The sequence below is a fragment of the Tympanuchus pallidicinctus genome, unplaced genomic scaffold (assembly GCF_026119805.1).
Source record: "Tympanuchus pallidicinctus isolate F22 unplaced genomic scaffold, pur_lepc_1.0 scaffold10, whole genome shotgun sequence".
In the NCBI taxonomy this organism is placed as follows: Eukaryota; Metazoa; Chordata; class Aves; order Galliformes; family Phasianidae; genus Tympanuchus; species Tympanuchus pallidicinctus.
In genome coordinates, this window is record NW_026294619.1 from 4,292,035 (window position 1) to 4,317,317 (window position 25,283).

At 39.4% G+C, this 25,283-nt stretch overlaps 1 protein-coding gene across 21 annotated transcripts in view; it reads left to right on the forward strand.

Moving 5' to 3' along the window:
• The window catches only part of ZBTB20 (zinc finger and BTB domain containing 20), a 466,833-nt gene that overhangs the window by 361,120 nt on the left and 80,430 nt on the right, over positions 1 to 25,283 (forward strand). Inside the window, exon 1 of one of the 21 annotated variants that reach the window (XM_052704521.1) lies at positions 2,201 to 2,946. The exons of the other annotated variants lie outside the window; for them this stretch is intronic. The gene's annotated coding sequence lies outside the window, so the exon portion shown is untranslated. Of the gene's footprint in view, positions 1 to 2,200; positions 2,947 to 25,283 lie in introns of those variants that run through there. 21 annotated transcript variants of the gene reach the window in all.

Here is a 25,283-nt window from a genome sequence, read left to right on the forward strand (position 1 = left end):
CTCAGTGTTACAAATGTTTAAAAACTACATGCTGTTTGTGCACAGCTCATTGTGTTCCCTGGTACTCCAGGTATGCTCCGGCCATCTGAACCATTGTAGTTGCTGATATTTATTTGTGAGCTCGTTCTCAAAGCCACCCATGAATTTGGTTGATTTGGCAATCAGCAAGAGCTCAGCATCGAGGCTGAAGCTGAAGGGCAGCAGGCCTGCAAGGCAGAAGGCAGCTCTCAAGCTTATGGCCTTTTTCACAGCTTTAGTTAGAGAAATAATCATTCTTCTCAAACTTTTGGAGTTTTGCAGAGAGATTGTTCTATCTCAGAGTTTTTCTAAGCTAAAATCATGATGAAATACATATTTAGCTGCCTTTTTATATAAATACAGTGAAGAGCTGCAGGAACATTAAAGCCAAATGCCACAGCTGATGTTTGCGAGCATGGCTCTAGTATGAGCAGAGTAGGCCAGATCCCTTGCTAACGAAGTTTTGTTAGCATAGTTTGGAATCAGTGGAATTGCACCAACGCTGTACTTTGGCTTGGCTTAATTTCCCTGCTTTCATCTGACTTTTTTTTTTTTTTTTTCACAAGCCAGCCCAGTCCGGATCTATTCAGTGCCTGGGAGTGTGTTAGCCAAGAGACAAAACAGCTTGTCTGACACACGTCTCTTTAGTGCACCAGTGTGTGGCTCATGGGGCCTCAGACTGGATCACCACCATCAAAATATGTTTTCCTACAGCATAATAAGTCATCCTGCTGCCTTCCGATGTTAGGGATCCCTGGTCCAGCTCGTGGTGAAAAGGTCTGCTTGCAGAAGGCATTTCACTTTCATTTGACATTTCTTTAGGGAAAAGTTCATGTCAATCCGATGTGGCCAGTGTAAGGAACAAATTCAGGTTAATTTTTGCCAGGACGCATGTTTTTATTCCGTGTCTCTTTTAGTGTTACGGCAAGATGATATTTCAATCTGAACACCAACTTCAGTGGTTTACCACCAAAAAGCAAACTGAGTTGAAAGTCAAAGGTAGAGCTCATGTTATCTTGGAAAATCTGAAGAAAGTCATGGTTATTTTTTTCTTTTATTCCTTTTTTTTTTTTCCCATATGTGTTGGACAGTCATGATAGGACAGGAGCATTTTCTGATTGACTAATTACTGAAACCTATTAATTTTTTCACTCTCATTCTATTTTCAATTTTTAGTGTTTCTTCAAACACAAAATGAAAATTATAAAGATCTAATTTTTTAAAGAAATTAGACTTACAATTTTTAATCTCATAAAACCTAGCAAATTCCAAACAATGTTTTTTTGTAACTCTGCCATGTTGCACATGCCTCTCTCCTCTTTTAAACCTTTGTATCGGCCTTCAAAAAATCCTGGGAAAACACTGAAAGTTTGTCTGAGCCAGCCTTGTTGATTTAAACTCTCCTAAACTTCTGGCACTTTTAGGCATCCAGATTTTGTGATTTGAGCTCATCTCTTTTGAAAATAACAGCATAGAATTTCCAGACATTTCTTCGTATGAACTTAAAATTTAAATGAAAATTTAGAAATTGGTGTGATACTGTATTTCCACTGAAGCCAGCAGAAGCAGATCCACATCCTTTGGGTGACTGACACTTCCCAAAACATGATTTTTGGCCTTTTTGGTTTTGAGCATCTGGAGAGCAATAAGTTACATAGAATATTCTTTATGTAGTCCTTTGAATGAGACACATAAAACTCTTTGCCCTGTTAATCTCAACTACATATCCCATAAAGCCTAAAGGGCTAGCGTGAGAAATAATTTTTGTTCCCTCCTCCTAGAAAAGAAGGGTTTTATGATGATTTCTTTGGCTGAAAAATCAGGAAATACCAAGGAGAACTGAGTAGGAAGATGCCAGAATCTTCTTCAGTGAGATCAGCTGTTTTTTTTTAATGTACTTATCCATCCATCCATCCATATACATATATATAAATAAACAAACACGAAAACTATATATCTATGCCTGTATATCCATATATTTATCTGTCTATCTATCTATATGTTTGGGTTTTTTTTGTTGTTGTTGGTTTGTTTTTTTTTTCCCTACAACTCCTGTTTACATGACATTGTCACCACTGTGAAATCTCTGTCTGGAAAGCATGGTAAAAATGGAGCCTTTTAGAGTAGAGTCTCTGCTACTGGTATAGTTATAAATTCAACCTATCGTTCATACAAAAAAAAAAAAAAAAAAGTTATATAGCAGAATGCAAAAGGAAATATTAATCTTGCAGCCTCTTCGTTTTGTGTTATGTTCATGTCAGACAATGTAAGATCATTTTGATTCTTGCTTTGGAGGACTTTCATGAAACTCTGTAGAGCTGTACAAAGCAGAGGCAGAGGGTGAGAATCTCTCTTGTTTCTGATCAAAATGAAGTGATGTGCCAACTAATGATGACAGAAACCTGGAGAGCTGTAGGTGCTCCCTTTTGTGGGAGATATAAAATAGAGATTCAGACCGCTGTTACAGATTGCATAATGTCCTGGCTAAATTTCAATTAAGGTAATTATATTTGGCTTCCCTGAATTCCCTTTGAAGCGTCAGTTGGGCACAGTGATATTCAGCTCCTGAACTCTATCGCTGTGATGCCGGGCATTGTTACGCAGCTGCCTTGTTCCATTCTGTGCTGAGTGGAGTAACCACCTTGGAATTTGGTTGTAGTAGCGTTAGCAAACGCTACTCTTCCATACCTTCATTTGTCTCAAAATGTTTGTTATAGAAAGTAATGACTTGAGCCTCTTCTCCTGTGCTGCTTGTTGGTATTTGTAAGAATTATCTCCGTTTTGCAGATGAGGAAACTGAGGCATAGAGATTCTGAGTGACTTTTCTAAGTGCACAAAGCAAATCAGTGGCAGAGCCAGGAAGATAACCTGGGAATGCAGGATCCCAGTGCCGTGCGCTAACAGCTAGGAAACACTACCCCTCTGAATGTAAGTTATTGTTATTAAGATGTGGTTTATCTTTCATGTGAGTTGCCATCTGTTATATTGCCTCCTTGCTATTAGTTACGAAAGCTATTCACATTTTAAATTGTTTTGCATTCTCACAGCTGCTTAAGTCCGCAGTAGACTTTTTGACAACAGTAACAGCACTTCTCATGTTAAAGCACTGGACAAATATCAACTCATGTTTTTTTAGTACATTTTTGCAATGCCATAAATGCGCGGTTTAGGATGAATTTAATCAGATTTTGAAAAGTCCACTGTTTTCCTGAAGGTTGGTTCCGTATCTGTTAGTTGTACCATAGTTAAAACATGACTTTCATAGTTACGATGATGAAGATAAATTTCCAAATGGTAATTGAATGTAAATTGAGACATTGATAACTCTATGTGTCTTGGGCCTAGCAGCTCTGTGGCTGCTAAGATCTTTCTAAGATGTAGTAGGAAAAAAAATTATTAATCTTGAACTCTTACTGATGCTTCTGGGGATCTGAATGAGCCCAGGAAAACTAGGTCAGTTTAATTGGAAGCAGACTGGAAAAGTCCTGAGTAGAAGTTGGGACAGGGACTGGAGCTGTGAAATGAGAGAAGACTCTTGAAAAGTAAACATTATTCTGTTTTTCTTTCTGCATATGGATGGACAGTAGTGGAACACATTTGTTTTGATTAATCACCATTTTCAAGGCAGCCAGGAAGCCCTGGCTTGGGAAGGGAAACCTCAGCAAAAATGGAGAAATGTCCTTGTAATTAAGGAGGAAAGAAGTTGTTCCAAACTACTCAACATGTACTAGCAGGTGGGAGCAATGTGTGAGACCGCCTAACACAGTCAGAGGGAGCTTGGATTCTGATGCCTTTTCATCTCTGAAGATGGTCAAGCAGCAAGGACCTTTGTGATAAGTCTCATCTGTTTGCCTTTATGTGGTTTAGCCCACTGCATTTCTTGAAGCGTATATCTTCTAGTGAGCCGGTGCATATATTTCAGAAAGATAGGTAACCTTAATCTTTAAGTAGAGAATGACCTTATTTAAGTCAATTCTTCTAAACATTTCAACATCCATTTCACTTTTGAATTTGAATTTGTCTAATTTCAGCGTTGGTCTGATGTATAACAGAGCCTTCTTCTGTCAGAAGTCTTCTTGACATACTTGTTATTAAGAAATTCTGCTGGTCAGGCTTGTTGAGTGTGAATTTTTGGCAATGACAGTACGGTTTGAATATAGGGGCTACAGAGTAGTGGAATTTGAAGGGTGGGGAGTACTGGTTTCAGAAGAAATGGTGAAACAGGAAAGAAAAGCTTATGCAGAGGCAGTGGTTTTCTTTCAGAGTAGGTGAGGCAAAAATGAAAGAAATACATAAGTAAATGTGACGACCAGGTTACAAAGAGGAAAACAGGCTAAAGTAAGAGTGAGGGTCTTTAGAATGGACACAGAAAATAACATGAAGTGTGAAGCATCATAAAGGTATTAAAGAACAGAAAAGAGAAACAAACATAGTTGATGATGCTCAGTAAGTCCTGGACAAATGGGGAAATAGAAGATTATGTGAAGAAAGTAACAAAAAATAGTGGTAATTCACCTGTGATAATATGGACTAAGGCTTCTAAGTCAGTCGATAGTTCCTATCTCACAGGATACAGACGAGCTTAGCTCATTGTGGCTTCAAAAATGTAATGCTTAATCATCAGGTTAGTGAGGAGCTGGTCTGGTGTTAAAGCATCTGAATGTATTCAAACCCTGTGAAAAAAAAACAGGCCAAATTTTTTGCCCCCAAACCCTCCATGTTCAGGATTAAAACTCCTGTGTTCAGAGTATAACAAAAGGGAGGCCTAATTAGGTGAGAGAAAGCTCTTTGTACATATATAGTTGGTTTTTGTTGGTTTCTTGTTGTTGATTTTTTTTTTCTCTAATGACAGAAGAACGAAGAACAGGGTAAAACTTTCAGAGGGTAACTGTGCTGTCGGTTTCCTCAAGTTTGCTCTGTCTCAGTCAGCCTCCTCTGCAGTGGGACCTCTCCTCGTGCCAGGACCTGGAGCACAAGGAGTTGGACGTGTTCCTCACCTCTGCTCCCTTTCGCAGCGCAGCCTTGGACAAGTCGCTTAGCACCCTTGTTCCAAATGGCTCCAAACCACTCCAAAACTAGCCAGTGGTTTCCTGCCTCGGGGCTGCTGAGAAGGCTGATTGAATATGAGCTGAAAAAAGTGCTACGAAGTCATCAGGTGCAAGCAGCAAGGTTGCATTTATCTTTGATTTTCACTCCAGTCAGTGTAAAGAGTTGCTGCATCTTTACCTCACATTTTGCGTCATTTCTCTCGTCTTTCTTCATCTGTGAAATAATTCTGATAAAGTTTGCCACTGGTGCTACAAAAGCTCTGTCTTAGAGTGTAACAAATTCACTGCACTTTGAAGATGTCTGTATTCTCAAACCTTGATAAAATTATATGGCTAAGGTAAAATTCTGGCTGATTTCTATTAAGACAGATATTTTTATTTCTAAAGGACTTTGATTTTCTTTTCAAAATATGCCTAGTGCTCATCGGTCTGACAAAATGGAGTGAGACAAAAGATAGTTTCTAAATTGCCATTTTTTTCAGGCCAAGCACTGAAATGCTGCCAATCTGGATTGGTCAGATTAGCTTTTATGAAGGTGATATATGCTTTTATTGTACGCTTGAAGATGCAAAAAAAAAAAAATAGCCAGTCCTTCAAACTGGCTTTGTATGGCTGACCTGTTGCTGGTTTGATGGAAGTATGTGGAATTAAACTCCGTCACACACACTGCCTGCTAGAAACACTTATCTGGGTATTGTTGACTGATCGATCACTGAGGGTTGTACTCTGATTGATATCTTTCAAACAAGGCTATCCTTCTGCATTTGTACAAGAAGAGAAAAGAAAAATTACTCAGAAGGAGAAAAAAAGAAACAAAAAACTGTTGGAAATATGAAAGTAATTTCCAAAGCCATTTCTGCCTGTCACTGGTGTGAGAAGAATTTTCATTCTCTTTAGGGCTGTTTAAAATATACTTTGGGGCTAAAATAACAGTGAAGATGATCCAATCCATTCTTAGTCCTGAAACCACAATGGGTAACAGATCCCTCTTGCCACATCACGTCCAATGAGATAGCTTACTGGAAGAATTGGTCAGAAAACTTCATTAGTGATTGCAAAAAAAGAAAAGTAAGAAAATGTTCTCTTTTCCCTTCCTTTTACTTTTTTTTTTTTCAAGGCAGAACAACAACAAATAAGTCAACAATGCTTGTATTGTTTAATTAAAGATAACACAGTTTTTTAGGTTTTCCAATGTCTGTGAAACTTAATTCTTGCTATTTTTTTTTTCGTGAGATGAAATACCAGAAAACTGTGAAAGCAGTTAAAATTTTCATTAAAATTTTGCATTTTTAATTTGATATAAAAGATTATTCTCTCACTTTCTGCTGCCCTCCTGCCTCTCTGTTCCATATTCATGCACAGACTCCTGGCTGGCTCTGAATGGCACTTAACCATTCACTCCTTAGAATGAGCAAGTGGCGACTCCATAAATTTGTTGATTAAAGGTGAGATCGTGGTAGGGACCACCCTGGATTCTGGAAATTGCAAAGCTCCTTGAAGGTACTCTTTGTGAAGCAAGTAAGGAATATGATAGCATCACTTCTAATCAGAATGAATATCATTGCAGTCAGCAGTAGTTGTCACAAGCTGTATGGGTACATCAGGAATCTGACATTAAAGCTTTCATGTTATAATGTTTCTGTCACCTACTTGATGCACAATTTCTGACTTCTCTGTTTTGGCTTTTTTCCCGCAGTAGGACATCCTGGCATGGTTAATAAACCTAAATTTCTTTCATTTCTTTGAGAGGTTAGTTAAGGAGTTATGTGGGTGGTGGTACCAATATTTGGAGTTGTTCCTCTTGAAAGACCAGTGCTGCTGGTTTGGTCTGAAGTAACATTTTTTTCCCTGCTGAAGGCACACCTTTTTTCCAAAGCATTGAAAGACAACAGTGCAACTAGGATACTCTGTGACAATGAAATTAAAAATCATCATTTTAAAATAGACGTTAATATTGCTTCTGTGCCCACCTGTAGCACCTTTTAAATTGAGCTGAATGAAATGGCAGGAGCATGAAGGAGAACTAAATGGGCATTATTGAGCAGATGGGTGCATCTGCTTTCTTACTTTCTCACTGTTTTGTATTCGAGCTGTTTATTTTCACTCTCTGGCTGTCAGACATAACATGAATCAGAACTGAAAGACTCCTTCCCTGCAGTAGGACCTGAAGTCAGGAGTCTCCCAGTCTTCCTGGTCACTCTGCCATTTTGTTGTCTTTTGTAGTTTGTCTTGCAAAAAAGAAAAGAGTTCTGCAAATTGGGATTGCAGTTGAATTTACTTCCAAGAACTAGCAGATAAAAGAGAGGAAGAAATTTGTCCCAGTGGTATTAGAGGAAACCTTGAGTGATCTGACCCAGTCGACAAATGTCAGGAAACATTGCCACTTGTGGAAAAGTTAATGCTTCATTATTGCTCGTAGACAGATATACCTCCATAAAACACCTGGAAGTGGTCCACAGACCACAGACAGAATGTCACTAAGGCTAATTTATTTTATTTTATTTTATTTTTAAAAAAAGAGAGCAGATTTTAAGAGATAAATTGATCATCAGCTGGGGTGAGGGAAGTAATGTGTCACAGTTGTGTCTCATGTAGAAGCCCAGCATGTTATAGGGTCACGGTCCCTTTCATCAGATGTTGACCACTGTAAGGGGAAGGCTATCAGACAGCCTGAACCATTACTTTGATGAAAGGAGCTCACAGGAGAGAAACATTACTTGTGGTGAGACTGAAGGTGAGTGAGGTAACCACAGAGTACACTGTAAGAATGTGGATTGTGGGAAGCACTGCTTATAGGAGGAAGGCAGTTGGATTGATATTGGCAGTAGCAAGGACTAGCTATTCTCTTTCACCATCCTAGAGTGAGGTGAAACCTGCTGCATGTAGTAACGGGGAATAGTTGATACAGATCAGGCTCCGCCAAAGTAGCGGTGTTGGCATTGAGAGCAGAAAGTTTTGCAGATTTCTCTATGTGTGCACTTGCTACTGGTGTTCCTGGTGGGTGGCTGAATCATCCTGATGGCATTCAACAGGAACCAGCTGCTGAGAATATTAAAATGCAAGCATTTATTCCTCTAGAGAGACAGTAGCATCTGCAAAGTTTTCCTGTCTTGATAGTACAGATAATCCCAGGGAGTATTCTCTAGTAGTTTTTAACTCTCAATTCATTTATGCATTTTCTTTAAAGCCATATGTGCTTTGTGTCTGCTCAGAGAGACAAGTCTAGTCTTAGATCTGAGGCTTTCACAGGTCTCAGGCAGGTAGTTTGCAAGCCCTCTGTTCAGGCTGAGGAACCTTACATGGGAAAAGGAATCCAAGCTTTCTCTCCTTCCTTCACCAACACTTTTATCATCCTCTTTTTCTTGGGAAAGATGCCTCAGAGGCAGCTATGGAACAGAGCATGAGCCCTCTGCCAGGCTCCAGTACTGTGAGTTGTATATCAGTGTGAGGTTTGGCTTAAAATTCATTATGGCAGTGATTACAAGAAATGGTAAAAATTATAAGAGGGCAATTTACTGATATGTTAGATAGGATGTTAAGCATGCCCATTACTATTTGTATTTGCTGTCATTAACCCCATCAGGAGCGGAGAGTACTCAGAACCCCTGTCAGGAGCAGGCTTTAAGTCAGACATCTATAACACACAAAGTCATAACCAGAACATCTGAGGGAAGGGGAAAAGAAGGCAGTCTTTTGCTCAACTCCTCACATCTTTTCTGCTTTCCTTACAGCGTGTTCTCATGCTAATAGTTTGTGAATTCACATACTAACGATATTCATAGGAAGGGAATGGCAGAGATTCTTCCCATGACATATGATGTGAGAAAAGGTGCAGGATTGTTTTACAGAGAGAGGGAAATGGAGTTCTTACAAGTGCAGCTGCAGTGTTGGCACAAGGAGAAACAAGCTGTAGCCAGCCAGAGCTGTGTGGCAAAAGCAAGGGTGAGGATTGTGGGTTTGTTTAAAAAGCAGAATAATTTGGTGTGCTCATCAGTGTAGCATAGTATTAAAGTATTTCAGCCTTATCTAAATAGGCTTGCATAAAATACCTGCCTACCTGCAAGGCAGTGAATAGCTTGGCCCTGTTTTTCCAAGCTGAAATATTAGCACATTTGAGGTAAAAGAACAAATTCTCTCCGTACAGCAAACCTCCACTCCAAGGGTCCACCTTTCATCATCTCCAGTCATCCTCAGAGTCTGGCAGAATATGTCAACAAATCAAGGTTTTGACAGGATATTACAGACGCAACAAGTGGGACTACAAACACCACTCTTCAGAGTTTATTGATAGCCTCTCTCATGATGTGACAGGCCAAGGAAAGCTGTCGTAGGAGAGGTGACAGCAACAGCAACGTTTTATAGCCGATCTGATTTCAGCTTTGCCTTGGAAAGAGCTGCTGAAACCTCTTAGCAGTGTTAAGACATATAGTTTAATCTCAGTGAAGCATCACAGTGATGATGCATACATCAAAGACTCTGTTGTGCTTTCCTCTTTTTGTGTGAATTATGTTTGCTCATTTGTTTAAAAAAAATAGCATAATGATTTCAATTCTAAGAGGCTTAAGCCCAAAGCTTTGAAAAGTCTTAACAAAGAATGATTTAATGAACTGGCTATTGTGTTTATTGTTATGCTCAGCTACTTAAGTATGTCATAGGCTCTGCAATACAAACAATTAATGGTCAAGCTTCTGAGCTCAAGTGCTAAGGTCTTCTGCTTTTAGAAAGGGAGAAGTAGTATTTGAAGTCTGTTCCCACTTAAGCAGTAGTGCAATAAAACTGCGCTGGATTTAGATGTAATGGCTTAGGGTTGGATTTGTTGTTTGTTTGTTGGTACAAGAAAATAACATGGAACTAACTCCTGAAAAAAAGCAGCACTAGAAAATTTCAGAAAATACTGAATGATACTCAGCTTTCTTTCACCCCAGCGTTTCCTCTAAAGAAAATTTTCTCTGTTAAAATAGCCAGAGGGAAAAAAGCAGTTCTTGAGCTTTGCCTCAGTAGTGTTGGAGATTAGAAGAGTGTTGCACAGAGACAGTCGTCCTCATGAAACTTAGAGAGAGGGCTGAATCATACTGCATACCATGAGACATCATGTCTTTAGTCCTCAGGGCATCAGGAGGCTCTTAGTCCAGCTCAGCTGACAGCATGAGGTTGGTATGCAACTCAGAAGCAGTAAACTATGTTTCCCAACAACTCCTGGAGAGCTGGGTTCTCCGGTGCAGTGAAGACTATGAGTAATGTTAGGAAGATTCCCATTTCTTTAATCTTCTATATTTTGTCATGGGTACTTCATGATTTTACTGCTTATCTGCTCTTCATACTTACCACGAATAATGAGGAGATGAGGTTTAAAGGGAAATAATTATTTTTTAAAGATGTTTATTGTACTCAAATAGCATGGATCCTCCAGGGCAATACCCCCCATCTAGTCAAAGCAGCCAGCAGAAAGAAATCTGGACGCAGATTCAGCCACTAAGAGTGAAGTCAGACTCAGAGCTATGATAATAAATTCCATCCTGAGAAGAAAGGAAAGTCTTAGGCTGCCAATGGAGCAACTGATTTGGAGCCATCTGCAGAGCTGTGACTTGGTTCTCCCTTTGCCATCCTGTGGCTGAAATAAAACTACGTCTGTGAGTTATTTACCTCTTTGGCCACAAGAAAATAGCAAGCCTGAAATTCCCGCCAGTGCTGCCCACATAGCTGCCCTGTTTTAACCTCAGGATAGTATGTGACACCTGAGTGGTGAGCTACGCTAATGCTGTGGTAAATACCTCGCTTACTCCAAAAGTAATGCCTCCTGTTTATTTCTGTGGAAACTACAACAGATACAAAGAGCACAGTAACAACATTTGGTGGAGAAGATTCTCAGCTACATAAAAGTATTTTTCAGCATCCATTTCGCCACTGTGCTCACATCCACTGTTTGGTCTCTACATACATTCAACAAGCATTGATGAATGTCCATGGGTGCCATTTTTCCAAATGGAAGAATTCAGTGATACACCTTTGCTCCATCTGCACTTCCATGTCATGTGGCATTCTGCCAGACTGCCCCTCTGCTGTCACGGCAGCAACATGTATCAGGATATTGGCGGGAAGGTTCAGTCTCTGCTGCCATCCCACCAACTGCTTTTCACACTTTGGGCCATGATAATAAAAGAGGAGGCATTACTGTCAGAGCATCCCTTGTATCATGGTAGTAGTTACTACTGTGCTATGTTTTGTTAGGAATTCTTTATGCAACTATTTGGGTCAAGTCTTGTGCTTTCTCCACTCCATTTTGGTCGGTGGATGTTTCCCCTGACTGCTGTCTATTCTGTCAGGCAGTTTCTGTGAGTGACAAAACTGAAATCCAGGGCCAAAATAGTTGAGAGTTCAAGTTGCCTATTTTGGGATATTGTTGTATTCTATCTCTAATTAGGAAAAGGATATGTAAATTCCAGAGCAAATACAATTGAAGCTGTTTGAAATCTAGCAGTTCAGACTGAGACCGCTGTGGAAGTTTAGTAAGCTCCTACATGAGGCACGTGGAAGTGCGTAATGAGGTCTGGGGCAAAGTAATGTTTGTCATTAAACGTTGTAGGAAAATCTGAGTTATCCTTCACAAAGGTTTTGCAGAGGACTGAAGGTTCCGTGAGACATAGAAGAGTTTTTGGCTTCTTGTAGTCTCTGATGTCCAAGTGCACAGAACACTGTGAGGAAGAAAGAACAGTAAAAAAAGATACCTCTTCTCCCATAATCTTTCTGTAAATCTCAGCCACCCTATAGGGTAACTTCTCCTTTAGTAGCTTTCACTTCCAGCCACAAGCAGTGGAACCACAAAGACAGGCATCCATTCAAAGATGATGAAGACTTCATTATGTTTAGAAAGTTCATCACAACACATTTACTTGCACACTGTAAAGTAGTTTCACAAATTAAACCTAAGCGGTTGTCAAAATAAATGAGTTAAGTGTGCTTTGTGATGCTTTATCCTTTATTTATTTATATTTTGTATTGTCTGTTCAAGTGTTTCCTAATTTGAAAAATTCAGTTACTTGTGATAGGTCAGCATCCTTGCTACTAACTTGAATTAGGAGGATCATATTATTTTTTTGACTAGATACCCTCCTAATAGCAAAAGCGTTAGCTGAAAGATTTTTATGTTTGGGCTGGAAGAGCATGGTCACTGCAGATAATCCAAAAGATTACTTCATAAGGGATTATCCTAAATTAGTGCTTTGCCAAACTGCCTGCTCTCTCAAAGGTTGCGTCGCTTCTGCGCTAGACTCTGCGACAAGCCACATTTCAGTGTTTGCAGGGGGAGAGGTTCCAAAAGAAAGTGACGGAGGTGGCAGAACTGGGTGACATGTGGTAGGCATGTCAGCAAAGGGAACGGCATGCCACACACCTGCTTTGTGGCTCTGCCGTGCCACAAGTTAACATTTTGATGAGCAATTTCCATTCTGTTGTTTTCTCTCAACACATGGGGTTCAAAAAACAGTTAAAGGAAAACTGTACCCATTTGCTCATCCCCAAAGCCTACAATTTCAGAAGTCTGCCAGATTAATTTTTACATATACAATATTTCAGAGTTGAAGTACATATAGGAGTGCAGTTTATGTTTTGAAATTGTAGTGTGATGGCTAAAGAATAGGTGTGCATTGCTCTAACTTTGTGAAATGCCTCTGATTGATGGTTTATACTTTAAAAAAAGAAAAATCTTTCTTTTCATGTAATCAAAACTTTCAGAAGTTTCTCAAGTCTGTGTAATAATCATGAATACCAACCCTTACAGAAAGACTTTTTTCCCAACAGCTGTGTACAAAACCTAGAGAAACACAACAATCCTTTTGCTGGCTACATTTCTGTAAAAAAACTGCTTTTTATAATCACCGTACTTGAACTAGGCTGCACATTAAACCTGCACTAGGATGATATGATATAATCTATTGATCTAAAACATTTCATTTTTGTCTATGTTTGCTCCTTAGCACCCTCTGTGTGAGGGAGGTGGGGAAATGACTGCAGAACTAGATAGCACTGAGGTGCAGTAAGTGATGTGGTATCACAAAAATGTGTTTGTTGGCCATATATTTTAGTCAGAAATAGGCTAGCCCTTTGCTAATTTACCCTGAGTAGTAACTGCCACATGACTGAGGAAGGAATTAGACACGTATTTTCTAGTTAAACCTCTAATCTGATACTCATGGAGCAGATTTGGTAGCAAATTTTGGCTACTGAAAAGTATCTGGCTACTGGTAGGCCTGTATCTGTGTACTTGGAAAACAGAAGAGATTCTGTCACTTTAATCTGACGCTTATCTCCATCCTCCTTAAGGCAGCAGAAAAACCAAGGGATTTAGCATCTTCCTTCTTTTCTTGCAACTTACTGAGACTAACTATGGTTAGAAGCCCTTCATGATGCATTTTATGGCAGGATGTCCGCTCTGCTAGAAGCCTTTTGTTGCTGAAGTCTGAAGCATTATATCATTCAATAACCCCTTATTTTTGTCTTCCAGGAGAGCATCAGCTTGTAAAAAGTGACATGATCAGCACAAAAGTCAGCCTTTGACATGCCCTTTCACCTGCAGGTCATGTTCATGCACTCACTACTAGAGCAGTTTAAAGGTTTTCAGTAACCTTTTAATAGAGGTAATTTCACCGATCCCTTTCAAGGGGTCCACTTGATCATATATCAGTAAGGAGAGATGGTATTTGAGAACAGTTGATATGCTCACAATTTTTGTAAGCAAAGACCTTGACGAGTTCCTCTGCAGTCAATCTCTTTGGGCTAAAATTTCAACCTATTACATGGGGATTTAGCCACTCGTTTCCCATAAACATCAATGGGAGTCATGTGGCTAAATCCCTGTGCAACACATTGAAAATGTATTCCCTTATGTTTAAACTCATTTTGATGCAGATGTTTCCTTCTGCAGGAAACAAGTGAAACGAAGAAGCCATTTATTTCTTTTCATTTGTGTCTGCCCTAGATCACCAAACACCTAAATTATCCTCTCTTCTGCCTAGGTACCAGAGTATCCTGTAGGATGTGCTGAATGCTGTGTATGTATGACACTAAGTTAAGAGGGCAAGCTTCAAGACGTTAGGACAAGGGATGCTACTTTGTATTTATTACCTACTCATGTGTGGGAAAAATTGCACAGATGACAGGCTGTCTCTTCACCCATAAGAACAATATTTCTCATTTTTCTCAGTTCTCCATCGCCTGCTGTGTTACATATTAAAGGAGGGACAACATGCTCTTTTTTGGGGATTTAACTAGTGATCTTTGAATGGAAGTTGCAGTGTAGGGCCCATTACTCGCCTCTTGGTTGATGTGTGCTTACAATACTCTCTTACAAGTTTAATGGATCTGCTGTGGTCACAATACAGAGTTCTGCTTTACAAATTTCCTTATTGAAGATGAGGAAGATCTTTTAGGCCAAATATTGGAGGGTGGGGAAGTGAATGGCTATCAGGATGTAGGCACAAATGTGAATGTACTATTTCAAAATCATCACGTATGATTTTCAATAATGGCACGTGTGCTAAGATGCAATTTTGTGCCTGCAAAGAATTGTGTTCATAATAAATGGCAGGTGCTTTTAAAGCATTTAAATATTGCATTTTCTATTTCCACCTGCGCACCAGGTAACTGGGTATTAATATGCTCCTAGTTGAGCCCATGATTCATTGCAGGTGCAGTGCTCTGGAAATCAAGGATTACATTGAGGTCCTGATGAAAATCATGCCCTCAGGCACATCTGATCTCCATTTTGATCAACAAGCCAAAAATAAGACTTTTACTTCAATTACAGTTCATCTGATTTTGAACTTAATGATGCAACTCAAAGTCTATTGGCTTAGCTCCTGAGACCCAGGAAGGAGGATGTCTGGGACCTTGTCTATTCAGTGGAATAGAGGTTCCCATTAAATTCACTCTGATCTCATTACATGTCTTTTATTTGTTCAGAAGCTCTATTTTTGCTCTTCCTGGCCTTATTGAATCTGTTGTTGATTCATTGTGCAGACTTGGTATTAATGAAAAAGACTGCCTCACTCAGGTCTCTCCGGAGGGTGAGGTTTTCCATAGCCCTGTGTCTGTACAACGCATTGGAAGCACAGAATCCGATGGCTTGCCTTGTGAAACTAGATTTGAGCACAGCTTTATTAATAGGCTGATGAGATGTACCAGCTTGGCTGGGCTGTCTGCCTCCATAATGAGCGAGGGCTGCATTTTTCTTTCTTTAACGATCAGAAAAAATCCTCAGTTATGCCTTTCCTGTCCCCCTGCTTTCCACATTCCTATTTCAAAGGCCTCTTTAAAGGTCTCTATTATCTCAGCTGCCTTTAGGTGTCACTCGAAGCTTTGGGTTCCTCCTGTTCACCCGGCCCTTTGTATATTTAGTTTTGCCCTCCCTGCCATTCAACTGCTCTGGCAGCTGGGGACCCCTGGTCACCCCGCCTCTACTCCATTCTCCATTGCCCCACTTGTCCACACTCACCGCATGCTTATTGCTGCTAATGGAACATTTTGATTCACATGGTTTGGTGCTTATGTAGGGCACTTAGTTGAAGGAAAAAAAGTGTTTCATTTTGGTGACTTTTCTCATTTAAGGATTGCTAGGTGTCAAAGGCTGGGTCTGTATTGCTGTATTTGAAACTGTGCTGCAGGAGAGCACTGTTGTCCTGCAATTTGTAACAGATGGTAGACCTGTGTTTTTAACTTTCAGAAGAGTAGAAGGGCTGCCTTCTGTCCTGCTTATGTCAGGCACTGTCAGGCTGTCCCAGCTCCTTCCCCTACAAGACTGCAGGAACTGTTAATCTGGTCTTTTCCATTTCAAGGCTGATCTGAACATTTTAGAGTGGGCCAAGTACTTTCTTGGCCTTCTGACTAAGCTTAGGTGGCTCATATGGTAATTCATTAATTTGGAGACTGTATTCCGCCTTTGCTGGGAGTTAAGAATGGTGTTCTAATAGCTTCCTTCCATCTGGAACAGTCATAAACCAGATGGATAAAGGATTGGCACCACTTATTTTGACTCTACCCAACTCACCCCATGTAAAGAGACCTCGCAATATTTCTCAGACAATTGTTGCATGTATCTAGAATAGCAAGCAAAAAAAAAATCAAGATCAGATGTGTGGGCTGCCATTTGGGCAAAGCGTTGGAAAGGTGAGCAATACAATTATCCCTTCCTTTGCAACGCTATGTTGGAATCCATCATTAGAAACCACATATAAGATGGTTTTGAATCTAAAAACTATTTTAAAATTTTATTGCCTAGTTCCAGTTCTAAAGATTAAAGTACCTAGAGTTAAAACATTTCAGTGTGGGATTTGTTTCTTAAATAGAATGGTAAGAGGTAGGTTTTCAAGGTTGTTGTGTACAAAGATCTTAGCAATTTGTCTAACTAGATCCATTCTCTTCCTCCTGGTTTTCGTGAAAATAAATTCATCATGCTACATTTCACTGCATTCCTTTAATATGATTTAGTAAAAATGAGAATATTGCCAGAGACTAAAAGTTGCACCTACATCTACTTATTTGGTTAAATTAAAAATAATAATATTTAATTAATGAATGGCTAGAAAGAAGCAGCCCTGATGCATTGCAAATAACATGTCTTTAAAGATCTGGTCTTTGGTCCAGGCCTGCATTGTAGTACTTGGAAAGTTTCAGAAACAATTCTGATTCTGCTAAATACCAGAACAGATAAATAAAAGTAGCCTACTTTTATTTTTGCTTAAAGAAATATGAAAGGGAAGTCTGTAAAATTCAAATAGCATAATAAAACGATTCACAAAAGCTCCTTAAGCAGATCAGAGAAGTCATGTAGATGTGCACTGCAAAGTGCAGGGAGGTGAGTCTGCCTAAATGCGGAAAGGTACAGGAGGCTGTTGAAGCCAAACAAGTTCTTTTCCCTCAGTGGAAGTCGAAGCAGAACCATCAGAAAGATTGAAAACCTCAGATACAATTTACAGAAAAGAAGTACTCAATGTGACTCGAAATGTGTACCCATGCAAAGACAGAGGTTCTGTACTTCAGCTTGGGAGTCTGAGGAGAAATAGGCAGGGTTACTGTTAAAGAAGAAAGGGAACATTTAATGGTAGGAAGCCTGCAACATTGTAAAGATTTTCTTTTCATTTATCATTATTGTATTTATCAGAGGCCTTTATGACTTTCCACTGATTAAAATCCTTTTAGACCACTTTCAGAGAGGATGCCTGAAAGAAGAAACAAACATGAATTATGATGTATCATCCAGACTCATGCCGCATATGAATCCTAGAGTCAGGGAACTGAAAAGAAGGTGTTGGAGCTTCTAGCCAAAAAAATTTAATCTGTTCTTGAAATTAGCTGGGGATGCAAGGAATTTCAAGGGTTTCTCTAATATTTTGAAAGACCAGGAAGTAAATGGATTTTGTAAATTTTGCTTCAGTAGTTTGTAAATAATTTACCACTCCAGATAAAAATGTCAGCAGTTTCTGTAGGCTTGTAAGTCTTCACTGGTTGTTTCCACTTGCTTGGAAGAGCCTGTCAGTGCCAGAGTGCTTAAATGCCTGCTGACTCCCCCTGTGAAGAGGAGAGCCCTCTGCTCCTGGCTGTCATACCATGGAAGGCACCTTTTGAAGCACTGAATGCAAGGATATTCCTGCTACCAGCTAGATTCTGTTCTGAGAAGTACTAGCTGGCAGCTGGTACTGTGTATTGAATCCAGCATCTATTTCCTGGGATAGCCACAAAGATAGGAGAGAGATGGGGGACATGTTATCACTACAGAAGTTAATAATTGAGTCCAGTCTGTCTTTGTGGTTTTGTGATAAGGAGTATATTAGAAGAGCCAGTTCCTTTTAACAGTTTCTGCCTGAAATGTGCTGGAATGTGAAGTGCTCAGATGAAATCCTTCCTGCCAGCACCTCTCTTTCTTCATCTTCTGCCATTCCCAAATAACAAATTTCTCCCAAGAAAGATGCTGACTTGAGGTGTTGTGTCAAAAAAATGTGTCCCTTTGAGTAACTCATCAGCTTAATATACAGGTGTGCTTCTCATTATAAAATCAAGTGAAACTGAACTATAAGAAAACGAAAGCACCACAGTAATAACCGGAACATATTGGCTTTCAATGTTGTTTCACCTGACCTTCAAAATGTGGAAATCCGCTGTCTGATCAGTTATTTACAAACTCCAGAAGAGAAGGCAACCTGTTAACGGCAGTAGTCCAGCTTCTCCATTGCCATGTTGGTAGCACTGCTACACGGTCCAGCGAGTAAAATTTACACTTGCACATGCTGTTTGCTGCTAACTCCTTACATTGGTGCTGAGCGAGCCAAAAACTCTGCTTGAAAAAGGGACCAGCAGGAAATCAGCAGCTTCTGTCTCTTAAAACACCAGAGCTATAGAAACTGCCTAGAAAATACCATGGGTCTCAGCTTTCTGAAAGCACATAGGTTATTTTTCATTATTCATCCTAATTGTTCACGGTATTGAAGTTACATTAGCCTGGTCTTGCTTTTTGCCATTTTGGTTCAGTATGTCTTCAGTCAGCTGTTGCAAACTGGAAAAGCTGGAAACAAAAGGCCTGATCGTGCTCAGAGGCCGGTGTCAGTGATGTTAGTGAGGCTACCAAAAATAAGAAAGACCTGTGAGGATTAGGCTCTCAGTGCTCATACCAGCTGAAAATAGGTTGGGACCCAGTTCAAATCGTCAGGTAGTGGTGGCAGCTACAACTGCTTGATTCTGAAATCTGACATCTTGTGACCTGCCTGTGCTGGAGGCACTTCTGCGGCCTTGTAGCAAAGCTTTGAAGGCCAGCAAATCGTTCCAGCGCCAGTCCCAGACTATGATCTAAGTAAATAAATAAATAAAAAGACAATTCTCTCTGTCCTCAATGCAACAAAACAGTGCATAAATACAGTCTTGTGAAATGACATCTGCTGTTCAGAAGAACAAAAGGCAGAACCGAGAAGGTCGTCGTTTTGGCTTCTCTTACTTGTGCTTGCCTGAATTCTAACCGTAGCATTATTAACGTAAAACGTAGCTGCTCCGCTTTCTGTGAGCTTTTTTGTTATCTCTAATAAATTAGCACCTTACAGAGGAGTGCTCTTAGCTCGCCATAACGACCAGTGTGTTGGAAGTATTGATCTCAAAATACGGATTACTGATGCGATCATTTGCCCCAGTTGCAACCTTTTGTGATAACCTCTAATGCAACAGGCATTAAAAAATACAGCATGTGATAACGGGGGCTGCTTAGTTACTCCCTAGCAGAGCCAGGAAGAACTCTGTATTTTCACTTTGCAAACCTTGGCAAAGACATAATGCTGTATATGCCAAATTTTCAAAAATGATGGAATTTGGCTTTCATGCCCAGGAATAAAATAGCCTAAGGTACCAACCAATAGAAAAATTGATTGGGAGGGGGAATACCCAACTGTCTAGGATGCTGGTTTTTTGTAGACTTCAGACACTGGCAAATATTGCCCAATTACTACAGCAGGACAAAGGCATCTCTAGACTTTTTGCTCTGAGATCTACAAAAATAAACATCTGACACCAAATAGAGCAATAAAAATACCTCTGCATTCTGTATCCCGATTCAGCAAATCTCAGCTGTAAGTAAATGAAATAGCTGAAATGTCAGCCTTGACAGAAAAGAAGAGAGTACAATGAAAAAAGAAAAAAAAGTATAATCTAGGTTAATAACTGCTTTCTCTGTTATTAAAATTGAGAGAACAAGTTAGTTTATCACTGAATCATTCAGTTGTTAACTTATTGAATAGACGAATGCAGAAGTTTTCCAAATTTCTCTCCATTTTACAAAACACTAGTTCATAGCTGCAACCTGGAGTGAAGCTGTTTACAGCTCTGTGCTAAGTAGAAAGTTCAAATCAATTATTGTCCATTAGAGTTAGGTATAACTGATGAAATATCCCCAGAGGAGTATTGTAAATGTATCAAGATGTCCTCCCCCATTACAGAAATGGGGAGGCATGGTAAATTACTTACCTTCTCTCTTACGCTTAATGTTTCTGAAATGCTGCCAGGCAGAAAAGGCTTATCTCGTCTCACTGGATTTAAGAGAGGTCTACACTGTAGTCTGGGATGTAAGGGAAGGAAAAAAAGGTACTAGGAGAGGGCAGACCCACATTAGGCTTTATTCCCAGATGGGACTAAGAACACAGAAACAGAGAAAAGGTGCTTAATAACCAACAGTGGATTCAAAATACTGATCCAAAAGTCAGGAGAAGAGTTTTTTTTATAATATAACTGAAATCTTGTGCAGTGAGCTATGTAATAAATGCACTCATTAAAACATACACTGCGATAGGATTGAGCCAGAATATGCAAACACATCCATGCTTAAGGTTGTCTCCTAATGCTGAAGTAGAGTGAGCATAGTACTGAAAGTAACTAGTATTCGTGATTTGTTTCCATCAGGATCTTTTCCTTTAGCAGCCTTTAGCCTGCTTCTCACTTGTTATCTATCTGCATCCAGGACTGTACAGGACATTGTAAAGAAATATGGAAAGAAAAGATTCTTGCACGCAGGGAGCATTATTTTGTGTAAGGCCTTTGCTAGGGATGTAATGAAGTTTGTTACTGCGAGACGTACTTTTCTGACACCTGATTGTAATGTTCTCAGGCTACTGTTGTATCTCTGCTGGTATACAAGATCTCTTTGTGCTAAAATGTGAATGATCTCTGTTGAATGTGGCCATCAGCACCACTGAGCACAAGACAGTACAGACAGGGGAGAAACACTATCTTGGGCCCAACCACTCTGAGACAGAATAGAGCAATAAGAACATCCTGGCAGAGAATGGGGAAAGGAGGTACCATGTTGTTGAACAGCCATGTTCCTGAACAGTCTGTGAAAGTGAATCTTGACCTAATCAATGAGTTCAGGTGTATGAAAGACTTAATAGTGTCCAGTGTTCTCTGAGCATCCAAAATGGAAATGGGAAATGCACAGTGCAAGAAGAAGTGCACATCCCTCCTTAATGTTGCCAGAAAACGTTGCCAAAAGAAATTATAGCTGATGCTGCCCATGGAGAAGCTCAGACTCAAGTTTTTGCAAAATGTTTGGAATGTTCAGCAATTCAGTGAAGCAACAGAAGATAGGGTCAAAAGTTAAAAATCATATGGGAGTGGTTCCTGACTCTTTGGGACTTTCGGCACTGCAGCCTCTGCTTATCTCAGCAGCAGTAGGAAACAACAAAGCTGCCAGATCAGATTCAATGATGTAGGAGTATAAGAGAAGAGGGGTCTTGATGGTCTTTAATTCTGAGGTGGACAGCCGTGACTATTTCAATTGTTACAACATCACTAATTTGGAATTCCAAAGTCTGATTTTCAGATTTAGGATTTCTTACGTGACTCTTAGATAAGCAACTCGATCTCTCCAAGCTTTCATTTCTAACTCTGTAAAGAGGAATGCTAATACGTTAGCAGTCATGGAATCAGAGTTGTAGAATCATAGAATCCTTAGATTGGAAAAGACCTCTAAAGGCCATCTAGTCCAGCTTCTCCAAAATGAACAGGGACAATCACACCTAGATCGGGTTTCCCAGGGCCTGATCCAGCCTCATCTTAAAAGTCTCCAGGGACAGGGCATCAACACATCACCAGGCAATCTGTTCCAGTGCCTCACCACGCTTGCTATAAAAGATTTTTTCCTTACGTCTAACCTAAATCTACTGTCTTTGAGCTTTCCCCTTGTTCTGTCACCACAGACCCTGCTAAAGAGCTTGTCCCCTTCTTTCCTGTAGCTCCCCTTTAGATACTGAAAGGCTGCTATCAGGTCACCTCAGAGCCTTCTCTTCTCCAGGTTGAACAGCCCCAGCTCTCTCAGTCATCCTTTGGATCATTTTTGCAGCCCTCCTCTGAATGTGCTCCAACAAGTCTGTGTCTCTCCTGTACTGACCATGCTTGTTTTGATGTAGTCCAGGATACAGTTGGCTTTCTGAGCACATTGCTGGCTCATGTCCAGCTTGCCATCCACCAGTACCCCCAGGTCTTTTATCGCAGGGAAATCTACAAGGATTTTATGAGACAATGTAACATATTAAAGGTTTTGAGATGAGCTGATGCTACAACTGTATGATTCACATAAGTATCCAGGAAATAATGTTGGGAATGCAAATCTAGTGGAATAAGGGCACAGTAATTTGACCACAGCAAAGTATAGATTTGTTTGTACAAAATCTTCCATCATGATTATAAGATGTATGGTAAGATCCAGCTCTCTTCTCAATCTTCAGTATAATTTTCAAAGCATTTTGCAAGAGAGTTAGTTTTGTCATTCATATCAGAATGCATTAATCATATTTCTGGTTGTTAGAACCTAGTGGATACTGGGCTGTGCACAAATTTCTATTGATATCAGTGGTATATGATCTCAGCATCTCACATAATCAGAAGAAATCATTATTGACAGCTTTTGGACTTTATCTACTCCATTTTTCTCCCTGATTTTCCCTGCAAGCTACAGTGATTAAGATAACCTACTGTTGAGAGTGACAGCCAGTAAGTAGTGGGTGCAGCAAATTCAGAGGTTGGAACTAGATGGTCTTTAAGCCCAATCTGTTCTATGATACTGTAACTTTCCCTCTTGCTCCACTCATGGATGTTGTGGCCAGCTATGCTAAGGTGCAAAATGAGCTGCCTTGGGGGAGCACAGCTCATTGACAGCTATGCTCTTGGAGTAGTGAGAGGATATAACACAATTGAGCTCAAAGGCTTCTTTTTAAGAAAACCAAGAAATGGAGGTTTAAGTTCTCTGCACTTTTCTGCTGCCATTGACACCATGTGCTACTATAGAAATGTGGAAAGAGAGAACTGTATGTGGATCTCAACCAGTAATCAGATTTGCTGCCTCCGCTTCTCTCCTACTCACTTTGAATGGAGAAGCTCAAGGCCTGGAGTGGGATTATCAGGAGACAACAAACTGCACTCACGAGCTAAATTGAGTAAGAACTGTAAGGTTTGTTCTTTTATTGATGTACCGTGGCTGGACAGTGTTTGACGCTTGGCATAATGTCTTTAAAGGCACAGGTTTGGAGGGATCTCTTTCCTGGAAAGTAGCAAATTCTATGACAAGTCTGTAAAATAAACATTTCCATATGAATTTAACACATTCTGTATCACTCTGTAATTCCAGACATGCAACTCTTGGTAAAATAAAACCATTTACAAAAATACTATAATATAAATATAGAGTTTCCTATTTCAGTTGTTGATAATCTTCTTCCATCTTTAAAATGTCTTCAATCTCAGGCCTGGCAAAACATCACAAAATGGTATCTGTTCATATTTGTTCAGATAGTGCTTTATGCTGTAGTTCTCTCCTAATTAATATTTCAAAAATGTACTAGTGAAGACTTTTATGATTATGAATGCTTATGCATCATTTGGAATCTATCGTCCTGTCTGTGATGTTTGTCATTTGGTTAAAAACAGGAAGCATATGACATAAATGACCAGACACATGGTATAAATAGCAAGGTAAAAAAATGAATCATAGAATAAATAACATGGTAAAAAATATGAGTCCTTCATATATCACCAATGGGATGTAAACCAATTATCCCACCTGTTTAGTATACACACAAATGAATAACAGTGTAATTTAAAAAAAAAAAAAAAAGTTTTGGGTACCAGAAATAAGAAGTCAAATAGTTCCATTCTGAATCACTTGTTCAGTCAACTCTACCAGTCCTTCATGACTATCTTAGAGATAGGGAATGACTGTAAACAGATCGTAGAATAATTTGAAAACTACATCTGTGTGGCTGTTTTGTACATAGTGTAGCTATATATAGTGTTGCTGATCTCTCAGGACTGTACAGGCCTCCAACCCAGTTCTGTGTATCTGCTGTACAAATGGAAGGATTGTCTTGCAGATACAGAATTCCCTTATTTCTTGTCATTGCAAAATTCACACCTTGTATTCGTCATTATTCCAGGAATCAAAATTACCTTTCAGGGGCTTTGGACCACTGCATTTCATGGTCAGATATTCCACAAGTGATGAAAGAAAAAAAAATACGTATATACAATTGTTAATATTTTTACAGGAAGGGGAAGAAGAAAAATTAATTTGGGAATAGGAAGAGAGGTAGTTTTCTTTGTAAGCATGAAGAAACTCAGGGTACTGGAAATCACACTGTGGAGGCAGATTTGTGACCTACAGTCACAACTCCTATTAGGGAGAATGCCATGGTAGAGATGATATTCATGTATTCGTGATATAATACAGATAATGTTATTGACATGAGCCTAGGATAGTCTTAATCTCCATTTCCAAGTGGTTCTGCTCATCCTAAATAAAGGAAGATGCAGGGAAAGTGTTTTGTATTCTTTAATGATACATATATTACAGAAGATATTTTAGGTAAGCTTTAGGCGTGCTGTGTCTCTTTCCTTAAGTACAGGGGTAATTCATCTTATCTGTTCATCTTCAGCCAGATACTTCAGATATCACAAGAGATACAGCACAAAACTGGGGAAGTATTTAATGAGTATAAAATGCTTACAGGATGTGCATATGAGTGTATATATTGAGATATAAATATATATTCATACATGCCTGTGAATATATATATGTAAAAATAAGATTATATAGTTTTTTATTTATATGCAAGTACAAGTGTGCGTTGTTGGAATTTTGTGTGTGTGTGTGCAGACATAAATTTGTATATTTATATATGAAATATGTGAAATGTATATAGCCACTAATTTTGGTCTTACAACAGTCAAAAATAAGCATAGCATGTCTGTTTATGAAATCTGCTGTCTTTTCTGAAGCAGTGATGTTCTCCTTCTTCCAAGGCAAGGCAGAGATTACAGATTAACATAAAGATAACATTTTGAATGAAGACTGGACTGTAGGCTGCTGCAGTTTTAAAGAGGAATATTGTATCTGAAACAGAGAAGAAAAACCTGTTTCATTGGATGGGAAGAGGCAGTTGTTTGAAATGCACGGATTGGAGAACTGTTAATCTAATTCTTGGGGGGAAAGGTTAGCCAGCAGGAGAAGCAAATGTAGGACACTTAAAATTACTGCTGTGAAAGCACATGTATGATTTGTTACATGCATATCTCTTCCACATATGTGACATACGATGCTTTCAGAAACAGGTATTAGTAAGAAATGAAATTGACTGACTGAGAAAGGTTGTGGCTTTATAGATTTCATTCTAGCAGTTTTGAGCTTTGAAAACAGGCTCT